Source organism: Bubalus kerabau, chromosome 10, assembly GCF_029407905.1.
Source record: "Bubalus kerabau isolate K-KA32 ecotype Philippines breed swamp buffalo chromosome 10, PCC_UOA_SB_1v2, whole genome shotgun sequence".
Lineage (NCBI taxonomy): Eukaryota > Metazoa > Chordata > Mammalia > Artiodactyla > Bovidae > Bubalus > Bubalus kerabau.
Genome location: NC_073633.1, coordinates 35,436,776 through 35,454,928, shown reverse-complemented (window position 1 = coordinate 35,454,928; position 18,153 = coordinate 35,436,776). Strand labels below are relative to the sequence as shown.

Sequence of the window (18,153 nt, the reverse complement as noted above, 5' to 3'; positions counted from 1 at the left end):
GAGATGCAGGTTTGGTCTCTGGGTCGGGAAGATCACCTGGAGGAGGGCATGTCAACCCACTCTGGTATTCTTACCTGGAGAATTCCATGGACAGAGGAGCCTGATGAGCCCCAATCCATAGGGTTGCATAGAGTCAGACATGACTGAAGTCAGACATGAGGACATGACTTAGCATTCTGACCAGTGTGAGGTGATACCTCATTGTAGTTTTTATTTATATTTCTCTAATAATTAGTGAAGTAAGCATCTTTTCATGTGTCTCATAGCCATATGTATGTCTTCTTTGGAGAAATATCTATTTAGGTCTTCTGCCCACTTTTTGATTGGGTTGTTTTTTGATTTTGAGCTGCATGAGCTGTTTTTATAATTTGTCTGCATATATAATTTATATATATATTTATATATGTTTATAATTTATATACATTTTTATCCATTCATCCATTGATGAATATTTGGGTTGCTTTCACCTTTGGATTATTATGCAGAGTGCTGCTATGAATACTGGTGTACAAGTAGCTGTCTCCGCCTTCAATTCTTTAGTGTATACACCCAGAAGTGGAGTTGCTAGATCAATGGTAATTGAACCTTTAACTGTTTGAGGAAACTCCATACTTCAACAGAAATATTTTCATAGAACTAATGCAGTTAGTATAATGGTAGTAAAGCTTAATTTTAAATAATACATGCCCCCACTACTGATTTTAGTAAACTAATTAAAAATCGCATCCACCCTTTAATAGTCCTTATTTACTGGTGCAGATATCTTGCAAACTTCTATTCTTTCTAGACCAGGATGTCTATGGCCATGAGTGTTCTCTGTCTCTCTGTGAGCTGTCCAATGATTTTTCCTGGTGATTTATAGCTTCTTGTTCTTAATTATTAACTCTTGGTTTGATAGCAGAAACTTAAAAGCTGAAGAATTATCTACTGTGAAACACGTTCATCAGAATTTAGGTTCATATTTTCTTTTGCCTGTAGTTCTTGCTTATTTTCTTATACAAGTCAGAAATAAATTACAGTTATGATCATGGTCTATTAACTTTTGATAGTTTATTTTACAATGTTTTCTGTCCACATTTGTAAGGAAATAACTTACTTAAATGATTGGGGATCTTTTTTCCTCCTTTGATTGCAGCCCTGTTGGTTGTAGTTTCAGTGGGTCTGTTGAGTGTCTTAATGTAAGAGTACAGCTGTTACCCATCACAAAGACTTTTCAGAAGCCTTTTAGGTCAAAAGCTCAAATATTCAAATATCCACTAAAGTTAATACATTTATGAAAATAGTTTTTTATCTCAAAGTTTGTATAAGGATCAGGTGTCAGACAAGCTGTTTTGTGTCTCTTGTTAATAGCAAAACTGTAGTTTAATTAAAAAATGTCATTGATGAATTATGCAGGAAAAGAAAGGAATTAAAATAAAATTCGTGAAACATTTTCCCTAACCTATTTCACTTATGCATTACACTGCTGCCCAGTAATGAGCCAGATTTCTGTAATAATATTTACTTCACTCTGAAAATATGTGTAGCATCACATGTTGTGATAGTATAATCAAATTATATGTAATATTCTTATTCTGGGGCTGTTATGTATATTGCTCCAAATTTGAAATCTGCTTACCTTTCTTTGCTTCAGAGTCTTAAATCAATTCAGATCTATAAGTGTGTAGCTTCATTTATTCTGAACCAAATATAATTTCCTTTTCAGGGTTGTAGTGTCTTTAACAGGCTCATTAGTAAAATCCAAATGAAGTATCTTGGACTTAGGAGAATACTTATGTCATTTTTATGAGTTAAGTACAAATAGTTATATACATATAAGATTTCCTATCAAACACACAATAGCAAAATGTTCCTGACAAAGTCAGAACATTCTAAAATAGCTGAAAACTTTTCTAATGCCTTTAAAAAACACCAAAGCAATTATGCTGATATCTTTTGAACCAAAAATTCTATTTTCTCATTGTGACTGAGTTTAGCTGACAAACCTTTAAAACAAAGTGGAACTCCTCACTGGATTTGTAGCCCAGGTGGCCTTACGACTTTAACTTTGAGGCACAAATACCCTACTTATAGAACTGTGTAAATACACAAATAACCATTCCATGCCAATTTACAAAATGAAAGGACTAGTTGAAGAAATATATAGGTAAATTAATATGAATCCATGACTGAAGAATTGATGCTTTTGAACTGTGGTGTTGGAGACGACTCTTGAGATCCCTTGGACTGCAAGGAGATCCAACCAGTCCATTCTGAAGGAAATCAGCCCTGGGATTTCTTTGGAAGGAATGATGCTAAAGCTGAAACTCCAGTACTTTGGCTACCTCATGTGAAGAGTTGACTCATTGAAAAAGACTCTGATGCTGGGAGGGATTGGGGACAGGAGGAGAAGGGGACAACAGAGGAAGAGATGGCTGGATGGCATCACTGACTCGATGGACGTGAGTTTGAGTGAACTCTGGGAGTTGTGATGGACAGGGAGGCCTGGCGTGCTGCAATTCATGGGGTCGCAAAGAGTCGGACGCAACTGAGCGACTGAACTGAACTGAATGGCTAAAACTAAATATGGACAGATAATCATTGTATTTAATAAGAGCACAATATAAACCCAACAACAATAAAATTTTACCTATTAGTTGGCATCAAATGTAGGATCAGTGATCTGGAAGCATAAGAAAGGCATCAAAATTTTGGAGGCTGTTAAAATCATCAAAGGTCAAAATGCTTTTTCTAAATTTAGCAACAAATCCATCCTCCAACTCGGCTCATACATGGCCTTATGCCAACAGCTTACAGTTTATTACTGGGATCTGTAATACTGATAGAAATAATCACAGAATCATTGATCTGCAAAGAAACTCAAGAAATTATCTGTTCTGCTCCCCAAATAGGAAGACACCTAACCCATTTAAGACAAAGTATCAACCTGCTAGTTTTAGAGTTCTTCAGGAGAATTGCTGCTGCAGTTCTTTCTGTTCAATGGTGATCTAACACATTTATCTGTTTTGCTTTGTGGCCCCTGAGTTCAGAACATAAACTACAATTATGTTTAATTAAACCAGCTTAAAAGTTTTGCTTTCTGCAATTTCTCTTTATCTAATCCTCAAAACTGCTGAGCTGATTTTAATATTTAAAAAAAAAAAAAATCTTACTCCTAAGCTGTAACCCTGCATGACGAATTCCAGCCCAGAGCAACATTTTATGATCCAGTGTCAAGTTCTTGAAAAATGAAAACTGAGAGGAAAGAGAGGTTTAACTATAACATGTATATACTTTGGACTGGATGTTAGCCACTTGAATAAGGTGTATGTGTTTAATCATAAAAACTTACTGTCTTTTCCTTTTCTGGTTTGAGCATGTAAAACCTGTTATTTTCATAATCGGGACCAAATGTATTTTGTACTCTGAAATTGAACCAGAACTCAAAAGGGGGATGAACGAACATTACCCATGCAGGTAATAGGTTTGAGACAAGGTTTAATTGAAAAGGAAAATCCCACCACCTATTCACTTTTAAAGCATGAGTTGCATTCAACACACAAATCCTTCATTATTCATACATGGAAATATGTGCTTAATGATTAAGTCTCTAAGGATTTGCTTGATAGAATAATCTAAATTTCTTCTTTTAAAAAGAGGCAAATGAAATGTAGTTTTTAATTCTTTAAAGGACAAGTCACAAAGCATGTAAAAATATAACACAGGCTCTTAGTTTTTAAAAGTGTATCTATAATTTGCCTATCCATTGGTTTGTTCATCTGGATATCAGTAACATACAGACTTGATCTAATAATGGCTAATTATGCAGTTGTTTATCAGCTCATTTGAAACATTTTGAGATTCAGTCTAGCTCAGCAAATTACTGTGCTTAAGGCAGTTCTATATTCTAGAAAATTATAATATCCCCAGAAGGCAAAGAATTAATAAAAATCCTCTTTTGTAAAAGATTATCATTGCAGAGCAAATGGAGCAGATCTTCTCTATCCTACTGCATTTAATATTCTCATTTTTCCCTGAAACTTTGATGGAGAGGCAATGAGAATATCTCTGTTTTATTAACTTATTAAGAGGCACATTTATAGAACTCATGCACCATATTGATTTCTAAAGCCACAGTGCTGCTAAGAGCCAATAATCACAGAAGAGCAGAATGATTCAGTTTATCCCAGAATGTTTCTGAAACTTGGTAGAGCCCAAATTTTCACCCAATTCAGAAAGCCTGGTTATTTAACTTCAGTACAGTCCATGGAGTTGCAAAGAGTCGGACACGACTGAGCGACTGAACTGAAGCCTCAATTTATTCATGTATAAAATAGAGGTAATAAGAAAAGACAACCTCTGAATGTTATGACAAATAAATGAGACAGTGCATGCAATACACCTAATACAATGCCTGTAGTAAATCATGTTCGTTTTGGTTATTATTATGATGAGTATTATCATTATCTCTATGGTTTAGGAATCAAAGATGTATGCATTAAATTAGCCATTTGCCTAATTTTTATATTTTTCCAATAGAAATATCTTCATATCAGCTGAAAGTTTAACATGAACTTTCTGCTCCAGCACTTTGTGACCCAGAACTGCCTCAACAAGCTAACATCAACCCAGCCAGAATAGGTGAACTACTATTACATAAGATAAATTATCTAGGCTGTAGTTGGGAACCATTCCAACTTCATAGCAGCTGGGCTTGACAACGTAGTATTTTAAAAAGCACTTGATGCTGCCTCTATTGAACTCTGCCAAAGAATTTTGAAATTTTTCTTCATGATTCAGATTTTTTTGTAGATTTTGCCACCTTCATTTCCTCCATATGGGATCATTACATCATATTTTAAGAAGAAAAAAATCTGTAAAAAGAACTATTCAGTTACCTTAGCTAGAATATATGAGACTCTTTGCTTTATAGCATTATTTGCACAGAATACATGTACTGCCTTTTCATCTATTTTGTCAACCAGGACTACTTTTGGACTTCTGGTAAAAATCAGTGTGCTATCTTTAGTTTATAAATATGGTTGAAGCCAACATATATATATGTGTATATATATATTTTTTATTTTTTTTTAAACAACCTACATCTCCATTTGTATACTTCAAGAACTAAGTTAATAAGTGTTCCCTTAAAACCAGGAATCAACCCTAAAGGTAAACTTTGGAACTGATGATGACTCAGTTTCCCAATTCCTGGCTTCCAGATGTCTCTGCTTCTCTTTGTTCAAGAAAACAACTCCTGATGCAGGGCATTTCAACTTGGTGGAAATGGACACATTACAGATTTTTTTTTTTGCCCTAATATGTGAAAAGCAGACTATCCAAGCATCAGGAATGAACTGCAGGCATTAGCTGCTCTTCTCATTGTTCAGTTGCTAAGTTGTGTCTAGCCCTTTGCAACCCCATAGACCGCAGCACTCCAGGCTTCCCTGTCCTCCCCTATCTCCCAGAGTTTGCTCAAGTTCATGTCCATTGAGTTGGTGATGCCATCTAACCATCTTATCCTTTGTTACCCCCTTCTGCTTATGCCTTCAATGTTTCCTAGCATCAGGGTCTTTTCCAATGAGTTGACTCTTTGCATCAGGTGGCCAAAGCACTGGAGCGTCAGTTTTAGCATCAGTCCTTCCAGTAAACATTCAGGGTTGATTTCCTTTAGGATTGACTGGTTGGATCTCCTTGCTGTCCAAGGGACTCTCAAGAGTCTTCTCTAGCAACACAGTTTGAAGGCATCAGTTCTTTGGTGCATAGCCTTTTTCATGGCCCAGCTCTCACGTCTGTACATGACTACTAGAAAAACCACAGCTGTAACTAAACAGACCTTTGTTAGCAAAGTGATGTTTCTGTTTTTTAATACACTGTCTAGGTTTGTCATAGCTGCTCTTCACTTCACTCTGTACCTAGTGTTTGACTTCTTTTATTTTATTTTATTTTATTTTTAAACTTTACAATATTGTATTGGTTTTGCCAAATATTGAAATGAATCCGCCACAGGTATACATGTGTTCCCCATCCTGAACCCTCCTCCCTCCTCCCTCCCCATACCATCCCTCTGGGTCGTGCATGGAACCTGGACTAGCGACTTGTTCCATATATGATATTATACGTATTTCAATGCCATTCTCCCAAATCATCCTACCCTCTCCCTCTCCCACAGACTTCTTATTTTAAAGTGAAAGTGTTAGTTGTTCAGTCGTGTCTGACTCTTTGCAACCCTATGGACTGTAGCCTCTGTCCGTGAAATTCTCCAGGCAAGAATGCTGGAGTGGGTTGCCATTCCTTTTTCCAGGGGATCTTCCCAACCCTGGGATTGAACCTGGGTTTCCTGAATTGTAGGCAGATTCTTTACTGTCTGAGCCAATATCCTCACATAATGGCATTTAGGGTATGGTTGTAAGTAAAATATTTACACTGAAAAAATATGTATATGTTAGAAAACAAAATTCAACCCAGTAAATTTGAAGATACAATTGGCTTTATTCAAAGATTCATGAATAAGGCAGCCTCCCATCTAAGCAATTTTTATTAAATTTTAAAAACACCTAGTAATAGCCTCTTTTCCTTAATTATTCCTCAAATTTTCCTAAGGAAGATAGAATCCATTACATGGGCTACATATGTAGAAAAGAAAAAACGAGACCAAACAAATTAAAAATCCATGTAGGGTGCACCCCATGTTCATTGCAGCACTATTCACAAAGCCAGAATGTGGAAGCAACCGAAATACCCATTGGCAGTGGAATGGATAAAGAAGATGTGGTGCATATGTATATAATGGAATACTATTCAGCTATTTAAAAGAACAAATAATGCCATTTGCAGCAACATGAATGGACCTAGGGATTGTCATACTGAGTGAAGTCAAAGAAAGACATATATGATATCACTTATATGTGGAATCTTAAAAAAATAGTACAAATTAAGTTATTCATAAGACAGAGTCACAGATGTAGAAAACAAACATGGTTACCAGGGGATAAAGAAGGTGGGAGGGATAAATCAGGAGATTGGAATTGTCATATACACACTACTCTATATAAACTAGATAACTATATATAAAATAGATAAATAAGGACCTACTGTAGAGCACAAGGAACTCTACTCATTATCCTGTAATGACCTATATGGGAAAAGAATCTAAAAATGAACAGATATATAACAGATTCACTTTGCTGTACACCTGAAACTAACACAACATTGTAAATCAACAATACCCCAATAAAAATTATAAAATAAAACTAACTCAAAAAAGATTGGATATATGTATATGTATAACTGATTCACTTTGCTATACATCTTAAACTTACACAACATTGTAAATCAACTATACTTAGCAAAAATTTTTAAAAGAAAAAAATCCATGCAGGGTACAGAAGCTAACAGCTTTAAAAGAAGTGAAGACTTTCTAGAAAGCAGTGACTCTGGAGTGCATGTGTACTCTGTAGACTAATGAGACTTGGGCATTCTGAAGGAGAATGTTTTGAGCCCTTTCCATTACTAGAAACTGTTAAAATGGGTTATTGTCCCTCTGCTTAATATAGAGGTGGTTTAGGAAAAAGCTAGCCTGGAGAGGGCAAACTGTCTTTCACCAGAGGCTTCCAGAATCCCAATCAAACCCTTTAGCATGGGGTCATGAAAGCACCACCTTTTCATCACTACCATCACAGCTGTGGTTGTGTTGCTGTTATTGTTTAATCTCTCTTGCATTCAGCCTGCAATAATCACCATAATTCACCCTAATGTTATGTGATTAGCAGTCTCAGTTGTGGTGAAAATTAAACACCACTCACATAGCACTTGTGACCTTTCACCCCTCGTGGAATGGGTCAGGGCTGCAATGGCTGAGAGACAAAATGCAGAAACTCACATGGTGCTGCCTGCACTCTCTCAGGCTGGGGAATCAATGGAAATTCCATCTTCCAACCATATGTGTTGATTCTTCAGCAGCCATACTATGAAAGTACAATTCTTCCACTTAATTTATTCTTATCCTGTGAAGATTGCAAAAGAATTTTGTAAAGTATTGCTGCAGTGCCTTAATACAGAGGCAAAGTGTCATTTTTAATAGCCAGAAATTCAAATTCATTCACACCATCATCTACAGATTAACTGAATATTGGACGTATTAAGAAGTTTGGCGAATTAGAAGCTTCTTGGTTTTACACTGAAGCCAGTACAGACAAGTCCACTGAAAAACAACTGGCAAGAATGTACAAATAACTATCATCCTTTTCTATAAGGAATACATTTCCTTACATGCTAGAGTTCTAAGTTTCGTAGAACACTGTTAATAGTAAACACTATAGGAATCTGTTATTAATTTACAGGCTTTTCAGATTATAGCAATGATTAGAATTTGAAAATTATTTCCTGACAACTAATTATGGCTGGGTGAAAAAGTGGTAAATTTTTAAATATATGAATGATTAGGCATTTATAGAATGTTGCTATTTATCATACCTATACTTTTAACCAGATTTGACAATATGTGGCATGATGAGTTTAATTTTCTATAGCACAGTACAAACTCTGCATTTTTCCTAATTACAGCTTCCTACATGTCAGCTCAAATAGGAATAGACTCACTTGGTTCAGCTCAATTTCCACAGCCTGACAGGCACTGATATCAAAATTAATTCTAGAATGAAACTTCATAAAAGAAAATCCTATTTGACAAAAGAACTACTGAGTTTGAATCACAGTTGCATTTGCATTGTGAAGTCCCATTTTTATTTTTACTGTATATAAAATAATGCCAAAGGAGAGACTGAATACCCAGAGAGAGTTCATTTGAGGTATCCTGATAGTATCTGCCATGTGCAAGTAAAGCAGAAACCTTTTTTATGACATCTTCAGAACTTGACGATTGAATTACAGTTTTAGTAATCATCCGTTCCCCTTCTCCAGTGTCACTTTTTTTGTAATATAGTGCATAGAAAAGACTTATGGTTCCAGTTTTATCAGCCTGCAATAAAAATATAACAACTGTTGTATTAAATTATTTAAGTTGTAAACCATTGTGAAAAAGAAAAAGTTTTATCGACAGGCAGGCTGAAAAACTGATGATAATGGAGAGCCAAATGTATTGTGCTGATTATTCCCAATTTTTTCCCTAGTTTAGCATATTGTAAATCTTCAAGATACCTTTCAAATCAAGGTCTGGGTATGTAGGGTTCTTTCATTTGTTGCTTATTTAGAACTGGACATGGCAAAAGACAAACAAAACCTGTATAGCTCCAGGTATCAGTTTATTTTAGTAGAGTTGTGAATGCAAATGAAGTAAGGTATTTGCATATAATACAGAGAGACTTAAGGTTATGCAATGGAACAACAACAAGGTTAATATAGAGATATTAAGGTTAATATAGAGGTATATCTCTCAAGATAATATAGACAGACATTATATGGATATGGAAATCGCTCAGTCGTGTCCGACTCTTTGCGACCCCATAGACTGTAGCCTACCACGCTCCTCCATCCATGGGATTTTCCAGGCAAGAGTACTGGAGTGGGTTGCCATTTCCTTCTGCAGAGGATGTTCCCAACCCAGGGATCGAACCCGGGTCTCCCTCACTGTAGGCAGACGCTTTACCATCTGAGCCACCAGGGAAGCCCAGACAGACATTAAGTATCAATAAAAAAATAACTGAAAGAAACTTAAATGTGAAATGAATGCATTTCTCTAGAGTGATACAGACTCAAGAGACTGTCAAGTCTTTTCAGAAATTTTTTTTCTTATACTGATTTTACAGTCACTCAGTACTGCTACTTTCTATCAAACTATAGTATTCTGATGCTGTGTACAAAAGTTACTAGGCTAAGAACTTTTCTCACTGCAGTGTTCCTCCATTCCTCTAATAGGTATTTCTGTCTGTTGTTCAAGTGCTAAGTCATGTCCAGCTCTTTGTGACTCCATGGACTGCAGCACGCCAGGCTTCTCCATCCTTCACTATCTCCCGGAGTTTACGCAAACTCATGTCCATTGAGTTGATGATACCATTGAACCATCTCACCTTCTGTCACCCTCTTCTCCTCATGCTCTCAATCTTTCCCAGCATCAGGATTTTTTCCAAAGAGTTTGTTCTTCACATCAGGTGGCCAAAGTATTAGAGCTTCAGCTCCAGCATCAGTCCTTCCAATGAATATTAAGGGTTGATATCCTTTAGGATTGACAGGTTTGATCTCCGTGCAGTCCAAGGGATTCTAGAGAATCTTCTTCAGTACCACAATATGAAAGCATTAATTCTTCTGTGCTCAGCCTTTTTTATGATCCAACTCTCACAACCGTACATGACTACTGGCAAAGTCATAGCTTTGACTATACAGACCTCTGTGGGTAAACTGATGTCTCTGCTTTTAATGTGCTTGCTGTCTAGGTTTGTCATAGCTTTTCTTCCAAGGAGCAAGCGTCTTTTAATTCTGTGGCTGCAGTTATCATCTGCAGTGATTTTGGAGCCCAAGAAAATAAAATCTGTCATTGATTCCACTTTTTCCCCACCTGTTTGCCATGAAGTGATGACACCAGATGCCATGATCTTATTTTTCTGAATGTTGAGTTTTAAACTAGCTGTTTCTTTTTTTAATTAACTCATTTTAATTGGATAAACCACTTTACAATATTGTAATAGCTTTTGCCATACATTACCATGAATCAGCCACAGGTATACATGTGTCCCCCCATACTGAACTCCCCTCCCATCTCCCTCGCTACCCTATCTCTATGGGCTGTCCCAGCCACCGGCTTTGGATGCCCTGCTTTATGTATTGAACTCGCACTGGTCATCTATTTTACATATGGTAATGTACACGTTTCAGTGCTATTCTCTCAAATCATCCCACCCTTGCCGTGTCCCACTGAGTCCAGAAATCTGTTCTTTACATCTGTGTCTCCTTTGCGGCCCTGCATGTAGGATCATTGCCACTATCTTTCTAAATTCCATACATGTGCCTTAATATACAGTATTTGTCTTTCTCTTTCTGACTTAATTCACTCTGTGTAATAGACTCCAGGTTGAGACTATACCATATAAAGCTACAGTCATCAAGACAGTATGGTACTGGCACAAAGACAGAAATATAGATTAATGGAACAAAATAGAAAGTCCAGAGATAAATCCATGCACCTATGGCTTCCTTATCTTTGACAAAGGAGGCAAAAGTATACAATGGAGGAAAGACAATCTCTTCAACAAGTGGTGCTGGGAAAACTAATCAACTACTTGTAAAAGAATGAAACTAGAACATTTTCTAATAACATTCACAAAAATAAACTCAAAGTGGATTAAAGGCCTAAATGTAAGACCAGAAACTATAAAACTCTTAGAGGAAAACATAGGCAGAACACTCTCTGACATAAATCACAGGAAGATCTTCTATGACCCACCTCTTCAGTTCAGTTCAGTTCACTCGCTCAGTCATGTCCAACTCTTTGTGACCCCATGAATCACAGCACTCCAGGCCTCCCTGTCCATCACCAACTCCCAGAGTTCACTCAGACTCACATCCATCGAGTCAGTGATGCCATCTAGCCATCTCATCCTCTGTCGTCCCCTTCTCCTCCTGCCCCCAATCCCTCCCAGCATCAGAGTCTTTTCCAATGAGTCAACTCTTCACATGCAGAGTACATCATGAGAAACGCTGGGCTGGAAGAAGCACAAGCTGGAATCAAGATTGCCAGGAGAAATATCAATAACCTCAGATATGCAGATGACACCACACTTATGGCAGAAAGTGAAGAGGAACTAAGAAGCCTCTTGATGAAAGTGAAAGTGGAGAGTGAATAAGTTGGCTTAAAGCTCAACATTCAGAAAACGAAGATCATGGCATCTGGTCCCATCACTTCATGGGAAATAGATGGGGAAACAGTGGAAACAGTGTCAGACTTTATGTTTTTGGGCTCCAAAATCACTGCAGATGGTGACTGCAGCCATGAAATTAAAAGACGCTTGCTCCTTGGAAGGAAAGTTATGACCAACGTAGATAGCATATTGAAAAGCAGAGACATTACTTTGCCAACAAACATCTGTCTAGTCAAGGCTTTTCAAACCTGTCTAGTCAAGGTTTTTCCAGTGGTCATGTATGGATGTGAGAGTTGGACTGTGAAGAAAGCTGAGCGCTGAAGAATTGATGCTTTTGAACTGTGGTGTTGGAGAAGACTCTTGAGAGTCCCCTGGACTGCAAGGAGATCCAACCAGTCCATTCTGAAGGAGATCAGACCCACCTCCTAGAGTAAAGCAAATAAAAACAAAAATAAACAAATGGGACCAAATTAAACATAAAAGCTTTTGCACAATGAAGGAAACTAAACCAGCTTTTTCATTCTTATCTTTCACCCACATCTTTAGTTCCTCTCTGCTTTCTGCCATTACAGTGATATCATCTGCATACCTGAGGTTGTTGATTTCTCCTGGCAATTTTGATTCCAGCTTGTGATTCATCCAGCCCAGCATTTCACATTATGTACTCTGCATATAAGTTAAATAAACAGGGTGACAATATACAGCCTTGATATACTCCTTTCCCAATTTGAAACCAGTCCATTGTTCCATGTCTGGTTCTAACTATTGCTTCTTGACCTGCATACAGGTTTCTCAGGAGACAGGTAAGATGGTCTGGTATTCCCATCTCTTGAAGAATTTTCCACAGTTTGTTGTGATCCACACAGTCAAAGGCTTTAGCATAGTCAATGAAGAAGAAGTAGATGTTTTTTTCTGGCATTCCCTTGCTTTTTCTATGATCCAGTGGATGTTGGCAATTTGATCTCTAGTTCCTCTGCCTTTTCTAAATCCAGCTTGTACATCTAGTTCTTATACTGTTGAAGGCTAGCTTGAAGAATTTTGAGCATTATCTTGCTAGAAAGTGAAATGAGCACAATTGTATGGTAGTTTGAATATTCTTTGGCATTGCTTTTCTTTGGGCTGGAATGAAAACTGACCCTTTCCAGTCCTGTGGCCACTGCCTAGTTTTCCAAATTTGCTGGCATATTGAATGCAGCACTCTCACAGCATCATCTTTTGGATTTGAGACAGCTCAGCTGGAATTCCATCACCTCCAGTAGCTTTGTTCACAGTGATGGTTCCTAAGGCCCACTTGACTTCACACTCCAGGATGTCTGACTCCAGGTGAGTGATCACAACATCATGGTTATCTAGTTCATTAAGACCTTTTTTGTATAGTTCTTCCATGTATTCTTGCCACCTCTTCTTAATGTCCCTGCCATTTCTGTCCTTTATTGTGCCCATCTTTGCATGAAATGTTCCCTTGGTATCTCCAATTTTCTTGAAGAGATCTCTAGTCTTTCCCATTCTTTTGCTTTTCTCTATTTCTTTGCACTGATCACTGAGGAAGGCTTACTTATCTCTCCTTGCTATTCTCTGGAACTCTACATTCAGGTGGGTATATCTTTCCCTTTATCCTTTCCCTTTCGCTTCTCTTCTTTTCTCAGCTATTTGTAAACTGTTAATTTGTCTTTCTTTCTAGTACCATATCTCTTCCAGAACTTTCTGTCCATAAGGTGCCTCCTTTCCCTTGCACCTATAGGCCACACCTAGGGATCCTGGAGCATTTTCTGGTTTGGTCAGAATGTTGACATTTAACACTTTTGCTCTCCCACACTCCACTCCCTCTCTGCCTCCACAATTGCTGGATATTGAAACAGCTCAAATCAGTCACTCATACCTACCCTCCCCCTCACACACACACAAACACACACAGACGCCTCCTAGCCACCTGGAGGAAAAAAGGGATCCCCTTGACTAAATAATCAGACATTTCTTTAAAGGAAATTAGAATATGGAAGCCCTATATTTCTACCGAGTAAATCAAATCATACAGAGGATTCACAAAAACTATGGGTTAATGGATCCTTTAGTCTTGTGCACATCAGTAATCCTGGCTCTCTTACCCGCTACCACAGATGTTTTCTCTAATCTAGACTCGACAACAAACTGGCCATATTTTCACTTTGATGGTGATTATAATAATAATGCAATTTCTATGTGCCAGGCCCTTTACATTAACTTATTCAACCTTTATACCATCCCCATGAAATATGTATTATTCTGATTCTACAGATATTTAAGACATTTAAGTCTTGCTCAAAGTTGCATAGCTAAAAAGTGTCAGAATTATGATTCAGATTAAGCACATGGCATCCACATACTTACCAAGTATACTACATTAATACAGAATGATTCAATCTCTAAGTCATCATCACAAAAAGGAAAGAGTAGGATTAAAAAGAAGTGTGGAAGACCCGGTGTTCCTCTGTGGCTTCTCCTCTTCACTCCTTCGTCATACATTTGCTGAGTACAGGTAATGTGCCAGTCTATCCTTGGTCTGAGAGTATAAAGAATAACATATGGTTACTGCTCTCATTGGAGAAGGCAATGGCACCCCACTCCAGTACTCTTGCCTGGAAAGTCCCATGGATGGAGGAGCCTGGTAGGCTGCAGTCCATGGGGTCACTAAGAGTCAGACACGACTGAGCGACTTCACTTTCACTTTTCACTTTCATGCATTGGAGAAGGAAATGGCAACCTACTCCAGTGTTCTTGCCTGGAGAATCCCAGGGACGGGGGAGCCTGGTGGGCTGCCATCTATGGGGTCGCACAGAGTCAGACACGACTGAAGCGACTTAGCAGCAGCAGCAGCAGCACTGCCCTTATTATCCATTGAGAAGGAAAACCAGGTAAACAGCTGTAGTTCAGTATGATGTTGTAATTGAAAAACATAAACAAGGCATTATGGGAAGACTGGGAAGAAAATAAAGCCCAAGGAATTCAATGCTTTTACTAAACTTATTGACAGTCTATCTCCAGGAAAAGAGTAGGTTCTCTAAGGGAGAATCCAGACTAGCTCCATTCTAAGCTAAGTTTTATGAAAAGTAACTGTCTGCTTGCTCTCCCTACACTAAAAAGGAAAAATACTAGCTAGATCAACTCCATTCATTTACTTGAAATCAGAAATCATTTACTTCCTTCTTCCTTCCTCACCTACAGTTTTATGAGGCAGGACTCAGATCAATTTGGACAATTTCAATCAGCAGTCTGGAACTGGCAACTTCCCTGACATCTAGACTCCCTAAAGGTACATTGCTTTGTTTAATTAGATCCTCCTACACCTTCCCTTCCAGTTCCACAGCAATGAGACTTGAAATTAAGTAAGCAAAGACACATGGATAACTGGTCTTTACTATTGATTCCTATTATTGAGACATTCTACCAAGCTGGTTTTATTATATATACATGGCCCAGGAGTAGTGAACCATACTGTTTCTTCCATACTTCCAGAAAGCACTAGATACTTCCTATTATTTACATTATTAAAAACCATGAACTTGAATTCAGAGTGCAGCAGTCAGTACAGGTACCAGTCATTATGTTTAGCTTCCTAAATAGATAGCAGAGTTTCATTGTTGTTGTTGTTCAGTCACTAAGTCATGTCTGACTCTTTGCGACCCCATTAACTGCAGCATGCCAAGCTTCCCTGTCCTTCACAATCCCCCAGAGTTTGCTTAAACTCATGTCCATTGAGTCAGTGATGCCATCCAACCATCTCATTCTCTGTTGCCCCCTTCTTCTCCTGCCTTCAATCTTTCCCAGCATCAGGGTTTTTTCCAGTGAGTCGGCTCTTCACATTAGGTAGCCAAAGAATTTCATAGGAGAGCCAGAAATTGAAAACACCTTAGAAAAGCCAAGCCACAAAACTTCACAAACAATCCATGATAGCTAAAATCTCTTTTCTTTTCTCCTGAGTAACCCAGGTTCCTTTCTCTCTTAACTAAGAATAGCTAGTATCTTTGTAATAAAAGTCTATTAATTTTTCAACCAAGTCAAGAAACAAACAGTGTTTGGACCCTGGCAACAAAATCTATGGTATTACAACTAGAAAGATCTAGAAAACAAGGTTACCTGACATACCTTGAATAAAGAAGGCTATTAGGAGCTTCAGCCAGAACGGGGGATGAAGGAAAGAGCATCTTCAGATGTTTGACCTGCTGTGATGAGATCAGCTAACCAAAGACCAGGCCTGTATGCTACCCAGCAGATCACTATGGATGCCCAGGTTGGGGTTAAAAGGTTCCTAAAGACAAATGTGTTGGAGAAGACTCTTGAGAGTCCCTTGGACTGTAAGGAGATCCAACCAGTCCATTCTGAAGGAGATCAGCTCTGGGATTTCTTTGGAAGGAATGATGCTAAAGCTGAAACTCCAGTACTTTGGCCACCTCATGCAAAGAGTTGACTCATTGGAAAAGACTCTGATGCTGGGAGGGATTGGGGGCAGGAGGAGAAGGGGAAGACAGAGGATAGATGGCTGGATGGCATCACTGACTCGATGGACATGAGTCTGAGTGAACTCCGGGAGTTGGTGATGGACAGGGAGGCCTGGCGTGCTGCAATTCATGGGGTTGCAAAGAGTCGGACATGACTGAGCGACTGAACTGAACTGAACTGAACGAAAGACAAATGAAGAATAACCACCTGACCCAAAAACTGCTAAGAATAATATTTATTCAGGGAATCTATCTATCTGCAGACCTGGACCTGACGTTTGACACATATTAATTTTCTAAGAAACATTTCTTCAAAGGAAAGAATATATGATAGTTTGAGGCAACCAATCAGAGATCAGCTGGTTTCATTTGCAGGAAAATGTCCTACAGAAATAAATATTCAGAACCTAGATACAGCAAGCCTTGAAGATAGAAACCACTTTTGTTTACCATAGGAAATTATAAATGTGAACATATCTATGAATAATAACTAGCACTATTGATAATGCAATAATCTCTTACCTTTACATGTAACTCAGACAATAAGTGATAATGTCTTTGAATATAAGGGACAATGAATTTGTGTGAGGGACTTAGTTGAAAGTACTGGTTTGTTTCACACCAGCTGTCAAATAGGCCTCTCAAAACTCCTTTAAGTATTGGAAACAGTGACCTGGGGATGAAAGGCCTGTAGCCCAGGAACTGATCCCTTGAGCCACACAGATCTCATCACTGATGATTCTGATTAATCCATGCTGACAAACCAGATTTGAATCAATAGAAATTATCTGTAACAAGAAACTAATTGTGTATTTAGTAAGTTCAGGGAAATTTTGGGTGGCTTTAAATTTATATGGAAAAGACTCTATTGACTTTTGGAATCAAAATTCATACCACCTTAAGGCAATATTGCCTTGGGTTGTAATAACTTACGGTGTTCTATTTTCTCTCTTGAGTAATGTATGGTCTGAAGGCATGTAATCTGTTTACCCATAGACTATGAAAATTCTTTAATTGTTATTTATGGAGACTTAAGATCTATTTACATAATGTGAAAAGCACAGAACATATACCTCTTACACTGCCTTCATACAAAACATCCCTGTTTAAATGAAGCAGCAAATCACAGCCAATTTCAAGCCACTTTACAATCTCAGTTCAAATTATGCAGTGGCTTAGAATAGTAAAAAGATGTCCCTAAAGTTGCATCATCTTTAGGAGACAGGAGACCTCAGGTGTTAGAGAGCTGCTGAGAGGCAAAGTGGATGAACCAATGAACCAGTGCTGAATTTATACTGTACTTTTCACACAGGAAGATTATCTAGGCCTCCAGTACACCTACACGTGAATCCATGTGTGACATCTAACTCTTCACTTAATTTCCTTATGGACCATTTTTCTGGAAAGGAAGATGGAAAATTTCAGCCAGCCACAAATGGACTGAGACCCTCCAATCTCATTTCACATCGAGCAGGTGTCCCAGACAGAGTTTGAAACCAAGCTACAAAGGTGAAAAGAAGAGAGAGAGAGAAAATACTAATAGAGCTAAACAAATGGCCCTTCACAGGAGCTATGGCATCAGCTTAAACTAGGTTTGTCTTAGTATCTAGAGTAAAGCCTTGCCTCGTGTTCTTTGCAATTCAGTCGTATTAAAATCCTCTTTTTAGCAGAAACTGCTAACATATCTAACAGAAGGACCTTACTAATCATTTCTCTCTCAAGGAGGAAAAAAGTCTAAAGGCCAGAGCTTGAGGTCACAGGTCTATGAGGGAATGTGGCAAGGTCTGTACTTTATCAAATGCAGGAGCCACAAGAAACCTTCACCTCTTAACCAGGTTGCTCTTTTTGTGGCCAAAAACAGAACTGTTCAAACCATTCTTTGCCTT

The 18,153-nt window shown here is 38.1% G+C and overlaps 1 protein-coding gene and 1 long non-coding RNA gene across 3 annotated transcripts in view; one reads left to right on the top strand and one right to left on the bottom strand.

Moving 5' to 3' along the window:
• The window catches only part of ZNF770 (zinc finger protein 770), a 342,882-nt gene that overhangs the window by 210,472 nt on the left and 114,257 nt on the right, over nucleotides 1-18,153 (top strand). The gene's annotated exons all lie outside the window — the stretch shown is intronic.
• The window catches only part of LOC129621179 (uncharacterized), a 115,138-nt gene continuing 104,061 nt past the window's right edge, over nucleotides 7,077-18,153 (bottom strand). The window contains exons 3-4 of the long non-coding RNA XR_008699038.1: nucleotides 14,160-14,331; nucleotides 7,077-7,985 (exon numbers count right to left, since the gene is read on the bottom strand). This is a non-coding gene — a long non-coding RNA (uncharacterized LOC129621179). The remainder of the gene's footprint in view (nucleotides 7,986-14,159; nucleotides 14,332-18,153) is intronic.